Source organism: Callorhinus ursinus, unplaced genomic scaffold, assembly GCF_003265705.2.
Source record: "Callorhinus ursinus isolate GAN/ISIS: 27379988/994484 unplaced genomic scaffold, GSC_fseal_2.0 scaffold2, whole genome shotgun sequence".
Classification (NCBI taxonomy): Eukaryota; Metazoa; Chordata; class Mammalia; order Carnivora; family Otariidae; genus Callorhinus; species Callorhinus ursinus.
Window position 1 is genome coordinate 105819001 of NW_027397064.1, and position 15016 is coordinate 105834016.

Here is a 15016-nt window from a genome sequence, read left to right on the forward strand (position 1 = left end):
GTGGCTGTACCAAGGTGACTCCCCCCATCTCCTCCTTGGTAATGACACAGGAGGCCTAGAGGGGAATCAAGAATTTCCCTGCTTCCAGGGGAATTAATCCACATTCTTCCCTTACTAAAGTGGTGTCAGTAGAGACCATGTCTCAGCTACAGGGGCATGATGAGAGGCCTGGAAGGGCTGGAACTCACAACCCTGATGAGCCAAATGGAAAGCATGGAATTCTAAATTCTATTCACACATCCATGGAAACAAGGCATCATTTCCCCTTCCCCTTCATCTGTGGGATCACTATCAGAGGAAGTCAGTTACACAGAAGGTTTAAATAGATCCAGTGTCCATGTTCCAGTAGAAAACTATCCATTATACCAAGAAACAGGGAGATCTCAAACTGAATAAAACAACAGATGCCAACAGTCAGATGACAGAAATGTCAGAATTTCTGATAAAGATTTTAAAGCAGCAATTAAAAAAATGTTTCAGTGAGCAACTGCACACACCTTTGAAACAAATGAAAAAATATGATCTCAACCAAGCAAGAGGAGACATTAAGGAGACCCCAATGAAGATTTTAGAAGAGAAAAATGCAATAAACAAATAAAATGCTCACTGGATGTGCTCAACAGCAGAATAGAAGGGATAAAAGAAAGGTTCTGTGAATTTGAGGATAGAAAAATAGCCATGATCTAATATGAACAACCCAGAGAAAATAAACTGAAAAAGAAAAAAAGAAGTGAACAGAACTGTGTGTACCTGTATAGGAGTAATGAAAGATCTAATATTCATGTCATTGAAATCCCTGAAGGTGAAGAGAAAGTAGGTAAGACTGATAAGTGCTCACAGGGAAAAAATGGCTGTAGATTTCCAATTTTTCCCCAAAATTTGGCAAAGGACATAAAGTTACAGATTCAAGAAACCGTGTGAACTCTGATTGGAATGTAAAGAAACCACACCATGACACTTCATAGCCAAGCTTCTGAAGCTAAAGACAAAGAAAAATAAAACTTGAAAGCAGTGAGAGAGAAATGCTACCTTTCTTACAGAGAGACAATTCATTCAAATCACAGTGATTTTTTTCATCAGAAACCATGGAGGCCAGAAGAAAGTGGCACAGGATTTTTCAAATGCTGAAAGAAAGTAACTGCCACCTATAATTCTGTACCCAAGTGAAAAAGATCTTCAGGAATGACACCCAGGACACCAGACACTCTCAGGTAAGGGTATCCTAAGGCAATTTGTGGATAGCAAATCTACTCTAAATTAATGGTTAAAGGAAATTCCATAAACAGAAAGAAAATGATAAAAGCAAGAAACCTGGAATATTAGGAAGAAAAAACAAAAAGTATAAAAGTCAAATCTCTGTGTCTGTCTGCTATAATATTATAGTACTATAAATCATAACTTGACTTTATTCAAACACTATTATAACCTTACATCCACAAGATAATTTGTTGGTCTACATCTACTTCTTCTTCATCCTTTAAGACATGTGTAAAAAGTCATTGTGATCTTAGAATTTAGTGAAAAACACCCAAATCCAATAGAATTATGCAATGCTTTGCATTTTATACCAGTAGAAGTGTTCTTGACAAATCATTACTTTGAGAAGGGATCTAGGTCATTTCTTGGTAACAGTATAGTAGCTTTTCTCTCCTTTTCTCTCTCTCTCACACACACACACACACACACACACACACACACAATTTAATTGGTCAGAGTAGTTTGATATTATTTATTCTTATATTTTAATGTGTAATTTTATTCCTTGAAGGTAAAATCATCTGAGTGCACTGCATCATTCCAACGCATATCACAGAAGAGGCTTTTAGAGATTAAATATGTAAGTTACTCATGTCAAATAGAATTTGGGTTGGAGATGGTGACTTTTATGGCAAATCTAAGTAAAAAGAATACTTACTACTTGGGGGACCCTAAATTATGTTTTAATATTTTAGGTTGAGGAGGAAATAAGGCAAAAAGGTCAAGGAACTAAGAGCACTTGTTAAACCAATTGAATGTGCACATAGTGACCTGCTTCTCTCAAGAGTGTAATGTGCAGAAGGTTTGAACAGATGCTCTTGAGCACAGCAGAATTATTTTAAAACACAGATACACAGTTAAAAGGAAAATTCAAATGTATGTAAATATTGCAGCAATATATTTGGTTGACATTTCCTTTTCTTTTCCTAGAAAAAGTTGAGTCAATAGAGTATAGTAAAGCAATAAGGGACATGCTTAATATATGAGTTAAAAATCAAGCATTTATGAGTTTTATGGTCTTTTCTGTGAAAAAAAAGGAGTACATTGAGATGGTGCTACAAAATAAAACAAGTAATTTATAGGAACTAAGTTGAAATATGAGAGTTCATTTTAAATAGTCTTCTCATTTGGAAATGTGCTTACTTGTCTGACAGCTCAGCTCACAAGTGTCCCTTGTAGTTTTTGTCTCTGTCTCTGTCTCTCACAAATAAACACAAATAAAATAAATCTAAATTTGTTTCCACTAAATACCTGTGCAAGCATCTGGTGGAAGAGCCTGGCAAACTCTAGAAGGGTATGGACAAAAAAATCATGAACAAATGGCCTAATAACGTTTACTTCGTTTTGACATTCTGGTGACAGCACATCTCCTAATATTTTGTGTATGTACTAAGATTGGTTTGAGGAAAAAGATGAAGAAAAAAAAAAGAGGTTCGGTTCAATCATGGAAAAACATGTAGACAGGGAAAAGAGAAAATAAATAAATATACCCGGGTAGTATTCAAGTGGGAACTACAAGCCTGGTTGAGAAAGTACATGGAAAAACAAAAAGGTAGGCTGAAACACAGCAAGTCTCCCTGATGGCTCAGGTTGGACTGACCACCCAAGCAGCCCTGAAGAAGCATTTCAGGTGTGAAGGTCAAGAGGAAGGCAACATGATTTGCTATGTTTTGGGTGTAACATTTTAGTAGTATTTGGTATATAAAATAGTATTAAGGGGCACCTAGGGTGCTCAGTTGGTTAAGCATCTGCCTTCGGGTCAGGTCATGATTTCCAGGTCCCGAGATCGAGCCCCGCATCGTCAGGCTCCCTGCTCAGGGAGGAGTCTGCTTCTCTCTCTCTCCCTCCCTCTGCTCCTCCACCCTGCTGATTCTCTCTCTCCTTCTCTCCCTCTCTCTCTTAAATAAATAAATAAAATCTTTTTTTAAAAAAAAGTATTCAGGGGCGCCTGGGTGGCTCAGTTGGTTAAGCAACTGCCTTTGGCTCAGGTCATGATCCTGGAGTCCCGGGATCGAGTCCCACATCGGGCTCCCTGCTCAGCAGGGAGTCTGCTTCTCCCTCTGACCCTCTCCCCTCTCATGCTCTCTCTCTATCTCATTCTCTCTCTCAAATAAATAAATAAAAATCTTTAAAAAAATTAAAAAAATAGTATTCAGTATGAAGAAAAGCTTTGATTTTGGTATTCTGAAGATGTTTCTACTTAAATTTCTTAACATTAACTCTTTGTTTCTAATATGCTGTCCATTGATTCACTTAGATTTCCTAGTAGGCAATTATGGCATCTGGAAATAGGACACCTCTAACTCTTGATTTTCAGTAAGTATATCCCATGATTATTTTTTTAACTTCTTTGTATGCTGTGGTTAGGACTTATCAAAAGATGGTGAATCATGAAAATAATAGCAGACATCAACATCTTCCCTTAATAATAATGTTTTTTAATATTTAATCACCAAGAATATTCTCTTCTGTTGGACACTCCTTAACATATTCAGAAAATTCCTTTTATTCATTACTTGCTATGAATATTGAGTTTTGCGGCTTAGTTTGGAATTATGTATTACACTCCTATATGGCTTAAGTTTTGTTATATTCAGGTGATAATATTTTCCCATAATTTATGAATACAGTAGTTTCCATTAATTGTTTTTTTTCCTCCTGCCTGACCAGATTTTATATTTCCTCAGAAAAAAAATGTTGTGAATTGTTTAGTTTGTTTATTTTTCAGAAAATCAATTGTTACCATAATATTTTTTAAAAAGATGGCTTAAATATCTATTTTTTGATAATTTAAGAAATCATTTATATATTTAATCTATCACTCCTATTTATTTGTAACATTTTTTTAAAAGATTTTATTTATTTATTTGAAAGAGAAAGAATGAGAGACAGAGAGCACGAGAAGGAAGAACATCAGAGGGAGAAGCAGACTCCCTGTTGAGCAGGGAGCCCAATGTGGGACTCGATCCGAGAACCCCAGGATCATGACCTGAGCCGAAGGCAGTCGCTTAACCAACTGAGGCACCCAGGCGCCCTATTTGTAAGATTTTAATTGTGTCTTCTGTTTTTGTCTTTTTCTGAATTTCTAAAATATACAATCATATCATACCTATCAAATCTACCATTTTTCTAATCTTTGTTTTTTTTCTTTAAGAAAGAACTCTAAGAATTGGCATTCTTACCCTTTTAGTTGCTTTTATTATTTAAAGATAATAAAGCTTCTTGGATTGAAGCTTAGTTCACTTTTTTCCAGTTTTTCTTGATTTTTATTGAAAATATTTTAGGCTATCACTTTTTTCTGGTTATGTTTCATTATATATGGAAGTTTTGTATTTAGTATTTTTCATTGTTATTTATTTCTAAATGGTTTGTAGTGTCTGTCCACATTTTTTTTCTTTAAACTAAGAGTTCTTTAGGAGGATATTACAGAATTTTTAGGTTTATAGATTTTTTCTTTTCTTTTTTTATTGTTGTTTATTTCTAATTTTAATGCATTTGATCAGTGGTTGTGGATTTGCATTCTATTTTTTTTTAATTTGTGATATTTCAACAAATTTGTTATTGATGTGTTTCTGTGTGTGAATGTTCCATGTATGTTTGAAATGATAGATATTTTTTATTGATGGGTACAAATATTTACGTGTGGTTAAGCTTATTTGCAGTGTTAGTAAAATCATCTTTATCCTTTTGGCCATGACTCTTCTCAAAGCCCATTTTTTATCTAATAATAGTTAATGTTAGCTTGTTTGGATTATGTAAAAGAAGGTCAATTAATATGGACCACATTTTTATTTGTGAGAGCCCTTACCCCCAAATCATTAGATTTATTTGAAGACAGCAGATTATCATCTAATGCTTATTATTCTTCCTTCTTGTCTGAGTCCCAGATAGTCAACAAGAAAAGAACAATTTTTGGTACTTTCTGCCTTTGGTAATGGGAAAAATTGGGGGATGTCAATTCCAGGACAATTTCTCCAAGGTGATAGTCCAATGGTTAATAATTATACAGATACAAGGTTGGATTACAAACCATAATGTTTCTGAAATAAGAAAAATGTTTCTTTGAGACCAGTCAGGAGGTTTATCCTATAATTCAAATTAAGTAGAAAATGGCACATACACTTCTTGCCTTCTACAAAGTAATTTATTTCTAAAATTTAATGTTCTTTCTTAAAAATGAAATATAAAATGTTTAAAAAGAGAATGTAAACTGAACTAGAAAAACATAAAAATCTATCCAGAACTGATTTCCATGGGGTTGTTGAACTTCCTTTTTTTCTTTTACTTTCCTTTGTTTTTCTTCACAAAAAGGAGACAGAGTTTACTTTGTGCCCTATAAGTTCTATAAGGAAAATACTTTTTTTTTTTCTCCACTATTTTATCTCAAGCGTGAGCCTATTACACAGTTTTTAAAATTTTGATGAATTAATGGTTGAGTGAACAAAAATGGTTGTGTTCGGGCGCCTGGGTGGCTCAGTTGGTTAAGCGACTGCCTTCGGCTCAGGTCATGATCCTGGAGTCCCAGGATCAAGTGCCGCATCAGGCTCCCTGCTCAGCTGGGAGTCTGCTTCTCCCTCTGACCCTCCCCCGTCTCATGCTCTCTCTATCTCATTCTCTCTCTCAAATAAATAAATAAAATCTTTAAAAAAAATGGTTCTGTTAAAGCATCTGCAAAAGAGGCAAAGAAACAGATTGGCTCCTATTTCCTAGTGGCTTCTAGACCTCTCTAGCTATGATGAGACTGTAATGTTCACAATCCCACTAACCTATTATAGGCTATTATCAGGAGACAAAAGAAAGAAAAAATTGCCCTTAGATACATACTTTCAAGAGCCAACCTGTAAATAACACTTTTTATATTCTTTCCTGCCTGGAACAAACCCCTTGCTTTTACTTTCTTCTTCTTCTTCTTCTTCTTCTTTTTTTTTTTTTTTTAAGATTCTATTTATTTATTTGACAGAGAGAGGCAGTGAGAGGGAGGACACAAGCAGGGGGAGTTGGAGAGGGAGAAGCAGGCTTCCCGCGGAGCAGGGAGCCCGATGAGGGGTTTGATCCCTGGACCCTGGGATCATGACCTGAGCTGAAGGCAGACGCTTAATGACTGAGCCACCCAGGTGCCGCATTTTACTTTCAACCACATCATAAGGCTGTCGGCAGAATAGCTGCTTGGTGAGGTGGCATGAAAACTAATAACTGTATTCCTACCTAATCAATTAATTGATATCATTCTTCTTCCCAACACTTTCCTTGGCTTGCTTTCCCTTTGGCTAAGAAACTTCTCCCTGGGTTTCATAATATCTTACCATTTCAACCCACCATTTGGTGCTCTATGGGTTTTCATCACTTGACTGTATGCTTAGCTGCAGCAGCAAGGTGCTAAAATCTTGGGACCCAGCATAAAACAATTTGTGAGAGTTCATAGGTACTACAGGTCATACTATATCACCCAGAGTAAGAAATTTTAGTTGCAAGTAATTAAGATACTTCTTTCTCATTGTCTAAAGTAAAATTGCAATTGCAGATAACTAGAGCAGGCTTCCAAGACTAGGTAAATTAGCATTGTAGATTTCAGGAGCTTAAACAAAAAAGGAGGTATTTAAATAGGCAACTTTATATTTTGAGTATTATACATTGTTGCCAGGTATTCAGTTACCTCTCCTACAAATCCAAGGTCCCTGAACAAAGGAGTTTAGAGGTTGCAGACACATTGGATATTTAACCACATGAAATGGAGTCAAACTGGGAAAGTTTATAGCTTATCTTTGGCACAGCCAAGCACTCCTACTCTGTGATAGTTTTTCTTCTGGGGCTCAGTATTCTTTTGTACCCTACAGATATATAAGCATGTACTTATTATCTTAATAAGAAGAAGTGTGGTTTATTGGTTGCACAAGATATAATTACAAGAATTCTGAAGGGTAGACACTATTTTGTCAATTTTTAACTTATGGGGACACAGGCACAAAACACTTAGTGGGGTGGCCATCAGCTACACAGCTATTACTGCAGCCTGCGTGGTCTTGCTATGGCGATGATTCTCTCAAAGGGAATAGTTTCTTAAGTTTTATATTTGAGTGTGAAACCAAATCTCCATCTACATGTTGAAATCATTTTAGTCTTGATTGTTAGGTAGGATATTCCCTGTGCTCCCAAACACACAAGAGCTTTTAGTCCCCTATCCTTCTGCTGCCCAGATATGACAACCCATTTCTGTTGTGTGCATTTCCCTAATGGTGCCTTGAGTTTGTGCTAAAGCTGAAGGGGCTTCTCAGGTCAGGGAGTTTACATCTGTGCAAAGGAGTATGGAAGAGCCATGATTGGCATGATTGGTTCCCCAAATATTTTAAAGAAAATAGATAGTATGATATTTTCAGACTTTTAAGATTTTTTTCCCTGTTCTTTCCTTTTTTTCTTTTCTTTCCTTTCCTTTTTTTTAAGATTTTATTTTTAAGTAAACTCTACACCCAGCATGTGGGTCAAACTCAAATCCCAGAGATCAAGGGTCCCATGCTCTATGGATTGAGCCAGGTGTGCCTCCTTTCCATTTTTAAACAAAGGTTTGGAGTAAGAGAGACACAATTGGAGAAGAATTAGTTAAATTTAGCATGCAATTAAAATTACAGAGTCAGGGCCTCTGTCCTCAGAGAGTTGCTCAAGATGAGCCATCAAAATGCATTATAAATTCCCAGCAATGAAAACAGAGGAAATGGACCAATTTTCAAGTGTTCAGGGGTCCGAAAATAACACAAAGTACATTATCCCTGGGACTGAGACCTGAGAAAATTCTCTAAGCACACCCATGATATATTGGATATTTTTAAATAATTATCATAACTTTCATGCACTAATAAATTGAAGTCTGTATTTTTGACATGACTGTTTTACAACCTACATTAATGAAATACAGTGATTAAGACCATAGTTCCAAAAAAAAAAAAAATGACCATAGTTCCATGGATGCTTATCTTTCTTTTTCTTTCTTTCTCTACTTTTTGTTTTAAAGATTTTATTTGTTTATTAGACAGAGACACAGAGACAAAGAAAGAGAGAGAGTACAAACAGAGGGAGGGTCTGAACAAGAAGCCCTATGTGGGGCTGGATCCAAGGACCCTGGGATCCAAGGACTCTGGGATCATGATCTAGCAAAAGGCAGATGTTCAATGGACCAAACCACCCAGGCACCCCATCTTTCTCCATTTTTATTTATTATTTCTAACTTAAAAAACAGATAATTTTCAGTGATTAAATACTATCTGGTGCCTAGAAAATCTGTTTTATTTGCTTTTACTTTTTTTTGTAGGTTTTTGATATGAATTGTTAGAAGTAGCTGTGAATTATACCTAAAATCATTACCAAATTAAAAATAACCCCTCCCACACACTCAACTGATGCACTAACCAACTGAAATCAAATGTGCATGCAATTAAACTCATTACTACTTTCTGGTAACATTTTTTTTCCATTCTGGTAACTTGTTTTTTTAAGATTTACTTTTTTATTTTAGAGACAGAGAAAGAGAGAACGGGGGGCAAGGGTAGAGGGAGAAAGAGAGAATCTCAAGCAGACTCCACACTAAGCATAGAACCCCACGGGGCTTGGCCACATGACCCTGAGAGCATGACATGAGCTGAAATCAAGAGTTGGATGCTTAACCAAGTAAGCCACCCAGGTGTCCTTCATTCTGGTAACGTTTTGGTATGAAAAATGACTCAGAAAGTTGAAATTATTATGAATTAGAAAAATTTTTAATCTAGCGGTCATCACAAAGCTTAGATGTCATTATATGCATGCCCACTCAAGATACTCTAAAGCAGTGCTGTCCAATAAAAATAAAATGCAAGCCACATATTCAATTTAAGATGTTCTTATAGTCATATAAAAATAAACTTAAACAGATGAAACTCATGGTAATATTTTTATTCTACTCAAAATATCAAAGGCATTATTATTTCAACATGAATTCAATATAAAAATAGTAAGTTTACCATATATATATGAAGTCTTCAGAATGTGGTATGTAATTTACATTTACAGCACGTCTCAATTTGGACTAGCCACATTTCAGATGCTCCACAAGCACACGTGATAGGTGGCTATTATATTAGACAGCACAGCTCATTGGGATATACATTACTACTCTTCAAGATGACCCACAGGAAATCTCTGTCTTGCTAACACACAAGTAAGGAGACTCCTTTTTCTGAATATTTTTTCCTGGTCCATTGCAGATCCTAATATGTGCATAAATAGCAACCAAGATTGACAACCACCTGAACTGGGCTCCACTGTGTTCAGCAAGGCAAGGCTCGGATGCTATGGCAGGACCAGAGTGTTCAAAAGCTCCCTACATGGAATCCCTCAGTTTTTGCATTTGTCTCCTAACTGATCAGTAAGGAGACATTCTGGGACTCAACCTGATACAGACCATTCTGAGTAGAACTAACTGCTCCATCAGAATCCCAGCAATTGAGAGGTTATAAAAAGAAACACATTTTTTATTGCAGAAAGATATTTATTAAATATATGTACTAATTATAAAAATAGTCCCATTCAATCTCACATCATCCATATCTCTCCTGTCCACCACATCAGTAATTTTGTCAGAATGTACTAATTATTAAATGCTATGAAAACCATATAACACAATGTAGATGCAGAGGAAACTATATCAAAGTTTAAATAGAAAATTCACGGAAAAGCTGAAGCATGTAACATTTAAGAAATTAAAATAAATACAAATAAATATAACATAGAAGACTCAAAGGATAATTATTTAACTATCAAGGAATTAATAGATATTTATGGAACTTGAAAAATCCAAAAAGTGTTGATCCTTTTCTCTGGTTATGTATTAAACAAAAGTTTCAGTAACATATTATTTTCTTATAAAATTTGATCAGAAAAACTCTATACTAAGGGGCACCTGGGTGGCTCAGTCAGTTAAGCATCAGACTCTTGATATCAGCCCAGGTCATGATCTCAAGGTCATGATCTCAGGGTTGTGAGATTAAGCCCCACATAGGGCTCCTCATTCAGTGGGGACTCTGCTTGAAATTCTCTCTCTCTCACTCTGCCCCTTCCCCTGTGTGCATGAGTATGTGCTTGCAAGCTCTCTCTCTCTCAAATAAATAAATAAAATCTTAAAAAAAAACCTCTATACCAAGAAGGTAACACTTGACATCTTTTGTTTATTCGTAAGTTCACAGAAGTGATTTCAATGTGTTTGATTAAATATAAAAAACACATTTAAATGATTTCTTATTTTTATAATTTTAGTTCTTTTATAACAAAGGTAGACATAAAATTTTGTCTGTAAGGAATAAAAGCTATAATAGCACAAATCATTTTCTTCTCTTTTATTTGAAATTTTTATATTAAAGAAGAAGCTGTGTTCCTTTTTAAAGGAACAGGAAAGTTGATGCTTACACATGGGCACTTTGAAAACTGGTTTATTATATATGAACATCTGTTCTCCTCTATTCAGAATATCAACAGTGAAAGTGTGATCGAATATTAAGTGTTGCCCACATCATTACTGTTAAAATGAGTAAGATAAATATTTGAACATAATGGCATACTTCATCATAAAAACATATTGATGTTATTTGGGGAATTCATAATGTTTCATTTAATCAGAACAAAAAGTAAGGGGCATGAAGTATACAGAGAATGGGCTTGCTGATCTGGGAGCTATTTTCCTTGCTGTGATATTCAGTAAAATCCTATTAACTCAGACCCTACACAATTTGCAAATTAAGATTATTTAGAGGGAATGCATTTGATTCCAGATTAGTAAAAATTTGGGAATAATGTATTTATTTATGAGGTATAAAGCTATTGCTCATGAAAAAGAGGAATGTGGAATAATCAAAACAAGCCTCAAAAAAAAAATTATGTAGAGGGTGTTGTAATTCTGAATTCAGGAGATGTTGTTGCCTGGGCAGAGACCATGGCCTCAGGGACAGACCCCGGGGCTTGATCTCAGCCCTGGCCACTCCCTAGCATGTGTTCTTTGGCCATCACTGGAATCCTGTGCGTTCACAATCTCACCTTTAAAGAGAAAGGGTAAAACAGATGGTTATTAATTTTCCTACCAGCTTTAAGTGTTTGTGATTCTAATTTATATGAGTTAAATGATATATATGCCTAGCATATATTACCATGTCATTGAGACAATTGGGCATTTATTCCTATGTAATAAATTAGGTTTTCTGCAGCATATCTTCTATATATTCTAAGGCATTTGTTTTTTTCCTATTTTCTCATTTTTCTCCTTCACAATTAGAGAAATCAGCCAGCAGGTAGACATTAGTCTCAGATTATAATTTTGTGTATCTCACTACTTTAATTTTCCATAGGCTTGTTCAATGAAATCAAAGACCATATTTTATTTTATATTAAATATTTTGTTAAGTGGTATTTATGCATAAATATTAAATAGATTTAACTTAGCATTATATTTAAACTCAATACAATATTTAAATATGATTTCAATGTATTTACATGTAAATACTTTTCTTGAATTCTATCTGGTCTTTCTTTTTTCTTTTTAAATCTATCTGGCTTTTGAAGCCTGGCTGCATCATCCATATAACACTGTCTAGTTGGCTCTTAAATTGTAAAAAACACAATTTTTAGCCTTTATTTTATTTTAAGATTTTATTTATTTATTTGAGAGTGAAAGAGAGCAGGAGAAGAGGGAAGGAGAGGAGGGAGAGGGAGAAGCAAACTCCCCGCAGAGGAGGGAGCCTGATGCGGGGCAAGGATCCTGACACGGGGCTCTATCCCAGGACCCCAGGATCATGACCCAAGCTGAAGGCAGACGCTTAACCAACTGAGCCACCCAGGCACCCCAATTTTTTTAACTTTTAAAAGGTCCATCACACAATCCACTGAGATCTGGAAGAAAGTATTAGAATCTCTATCTCATTTTATATTTCTAAGTTTCTTTCCCTTTTAAAATTTTCTATTTCTCCATATGTTTCATAAAGTATGCCATCTTTTTATACAGCTTGAAAGATTTATTGTTTAAAAATAAATTTTGAAGATGTATTTAAATGGTGTTTACCAATAAGGGGTACATGTTAAAGAAAAGTTGGGAGGATACTCTCCAAACCTATGCTGTGTAGTAGAAATATAAGCAACATGTATAATATTAAATTTCTTAGAAGTCACATTAAAAGAAAAAAGTAAACCATATATCCAACATATCCAAAATATTATCATTTTTAACATATAAAACATAAATTGTTAATGATGTATTTTATATTCTTTTGTATACTTTTTACTCTATCTTGGAAATCCCACGTGCATTTTACACTTAAGACACATCTCTATTTGAACCGGTCACATTCCAAGTACTCATTAGCTATGTGTGTCAAGTGGATATCATCTTACACAACTCAGTTATCACAACAACCAAAGAAGTTATTCCTCCAGTTGGTTTGTTCTTCACCCTCCCTTTTGCTTTTTTGTTTGTTTGTTTTTCCTTATCCCTAGAATGTCAAACAATAGCCCCATATCTGGCTCTGTACCTTTGATTTAGGCTGCCCATAACATATTTATCTTTCTGTTCAGTGTTTTGCCCATGCCTTTGCTGTGCTGCCCACTAGGATTTTGAGGACTGTCCCCAGCTACCTCCAGAGAACACCTTAGCTGTTGGTTCCTGCAACAGGAATCATTTCTAATCACTGCTATTCTTGCTCAGTCAGAAGCCCAGCTGATTGCAATACTTTCCCTAACTCATTAGTTCTCAAACTATACCTCTCCAAACTGGATTAAGGTTTTCCTTTACTTGAATACAATAATAATGGGTGTTTTTTAATTCAAAGAAAAGAAAAAAAAATCCAGTAGAAAGAATTAATTTTCTCCATGTGCCTTTAAAATTTTTGCCCTAATAATATTTCTAAATTATTTTTCCTGCTAATATTTCTCTCCAGTGAGTTCTCACAGATGATGAAATAAATTTAATATAGAGAAAATGTGGTTGATGGCAAACACTAAAAAGCATCTTTTAGAAATATTATTTGTAATTTTTTAGGGTAGTGTATGTTGGCCTTTGCCAACCCATGTTAGTTTATTAGCAAGTAAGCCCCAGACTATAGAATTTTTCTTTCTTTCCTTTTGTCTGTAGTACCCCCAAGGTCTTCTAGAGTGTCTGACATACATTTGGAGAGTAATTAAATATTTATTAGCCAAATGATTTTTTTTTCCTTTTGGGGTATTTTATTTATTATTGTTTTAAGTTGAAATACAGTTAACACAAAATGTCACATTCATTTTAGGTGTACACATAGTGATTTGACAGCACTATACATTATGCTGTGCTTACCACAAGTGCAGCTGCTATCTGTCATCACACAACGCTAGTACAATGCCATTGACTATATTCCCTGTATTATACCTTTGATCCTTGTGACTTACTCATTCCCTAACTGGAAACTTGTATCTCCCACACCCCTTCACCCATTTTGCCTGTCCCTCCACCTCTTCCCTTCTGGCAACCATCAGTTTGTTCCAGGGAGAGTTTGTGGTTTTTTTTATTAATTAATTTATTTTATTTATTTTTATTGTTATGTTAATCACCAAACATTACATCATTAGTTTTTGATGTAGTGTTCCATGATTCATTGTCTGCATATAACATCCAGTGCTCCATGCAGAAAGTGCCCTCTTTAATACCCATCACCAGGTTAACCCACCCTCCACCCACCTCCCCTCTAGAACCCTCAGTTTGTTTCTCAGAGTCCATAGTCTCTCATGGCTCATCTCCCCCTCTGGTTTCCCCCCCTTCCTTTTTCCCTTCCTGCTATCTTCATCAATTTTTTTTAACATATAATGTATTGTTTCAGAGGTACAGGTCTGTGATTCAACAGTCTTGCACATTCACAGTGCTCACCATAGCACATACCCTCCCCAGTGTCTATCACCCAGCCACCCTATCCCTCCCACCCACCACCACTCCAGCAACCCTCAGTTTGTTTCCTGAAATTAAGAATTCCTCATATCAGTGATGTCATATGATACGTTTCTCTGATTGACTTATTTTGCTCAGCATAATACCCTCCAATTCCATCCATGTCTTTGCAAATGGCAAGATTTCATTCCTTTTGATGGCTTCATAATATTCCAGTGTGTGTGTGTGTGTGTGTGTGTGTGTGTGTGTGTGTGTGTGTATACCACCTCTTCTTTATCCATTCATCTGTCAATGGACATCTTATCTCTTTCCATAGTTTGGCTATTGTGGACATCGCTGCTATAAACATCAGGGCGCACATAACCCTTCAGATCCCTACATTTGTATCTTTGGAGTAAATAAATAGTGGTGCAATTGCTGGGTCATATGGTAGCACTATTTCAAATTTTGAGGAACCTCCATACTATTTTCCAGAGTGGCTGAACCAGCTTGCATTCCCACCAACAGTGTAGAAGGGTTCCCCTTTCTCCGCATCCCTGCCAACATCTGTCATTTCCTGACTTGATAATTTTAGCAATTCTGACTGATGTGAGGTGGTATCTCATCGAGGTATTGATTTGGATTTCCCTGATGCCGAGCAATGTTGAGCATTTTTTCATGTGTCTGTTGGCAATTTGGATGTCTTCTTTGGAAAAATGTCTCTTCATGTCTTCTGCCCATTTCTTGATTGGATCATTTGTTCTTTGGGTGTTGAGTTTGATAAGTTCTTTATAAATTGGATACTAGCCTGTTATCTGAATCGACAAAGAAGTCAAACTCTCACTCTTTGCAGATAATATGATA

The 15016-nt window shown here is 35.6% G+C and overlaps 1 long non-coding RNA gene across 2 annotated transcripts in view; it reads left to right on the plus strand.

The window, feature by feature from the left end:
• The first annotated feature begins 252 nt into the window (after window positions 1-252).
• Window positions 253-15016, plus strand: part of LOC112811250 (uncharacterized) — a 69678-nt gene continuing 54914 nt past the window's right edge. For both annotated transcript variants that reach the window (XR_003205018.2, XR_012382089.1), the window contains exons 1-2: window positions 253-1211; window positions 1769-1837. This is a non-coding gene — a long non-coding RNA (uncharacterized lncRNA). The remainder of the gene's footprint in view (window positions 1212-1768; window positions 1838-15016) is intronic.